Source organism: Triticum aestivum, chromosome 5A (assembly GCF_018294505.1).
Source record: "Triticum aestivum cultivar Chinese Spring chromosome 5A, IWGSC CS RefSeq v2.1, whole genome shotgun sequence".
Classification (NCBI taxonomy): domain Eukaryota; kingdom Viridiplantae; phylum Streptophyta; class Magnoliopsida; order Poales; family Poaceae; genus Triticum; species Triticum aestivum.
In genome coordinates, this window is record NC_057806.1 from 292,699,290 (window position 1) to 292,700,198 (window position 909).

Below are 909 nucleotides of genomic sequence, written 5' to 3' on the forward strand. Positions count from 1 at the left end.
CACACATTAACTCGCGTCTAAGGTGCCAAATAGGAGTTGGGTCGCGCGAGTGGGCGACGCGAAGTGGGAACTCGACCGAGATCATGCTAGCCCACGTGATGGGGCGCGTGGGCACTTGTCGGCCATTTGATAGCTTAAGCATTGGGATGCGTCTATATATCGCTTCATGCGAATGCTACGCTAGCCTCATGCACCCTTCGCCTGTTTTTGGGCCATCCCTTGAGGCATTTATATAGTGCGAGGGGAAACATTCAAAAAAGCTTACATAAAACATTTGAAAAAAGGTAAGCAAGCAGTAAAAAATGTCAAATATGTATAGACGAAATGTTTTTCAAATATAAAAAAATGTATAAAAAATATATAATGTGTATGAAAAAACTTGGTCATGTATTTAAGAAAATGTTAATCAAGCATTTCAAAAAATGTTAATCCTGTATTTGCAAATATGTTAAATATGTATAGAGAAAATGTTTTTCAAGTATCAAAAATGTATACAAAAAACATACAATGTGTATGAAAAATTACCATATATTTAAAAAATGTTAATTTAGCATTAAAAAGAATGTTAATCATGTATTTGAAAATTGTTAAATGTGTATAGAGAAAATGTTTTTCAAGTATAAAATAAATGTATACCAAAATATACAATCTGTATGAAAAAATTGCTCATGTATTTATAAAACACTAAGCTAGCATGAAAAATGTTAATTCGGCATTTAAAACTAATAAATGCACAGAGAAAAAATGTTGACCATGTATAAAAATGTTTATGAAGCATGTGAAAAATGTTAAATCTATATAGAAAAAAGATGATCATTGGATTTGAAAAATATTAATCAAGCATCTGAAAAAAAAAGTTAAACATGTATACTGAAAAAAAATTTATGTGTACAGAAAAAATGTTAATCA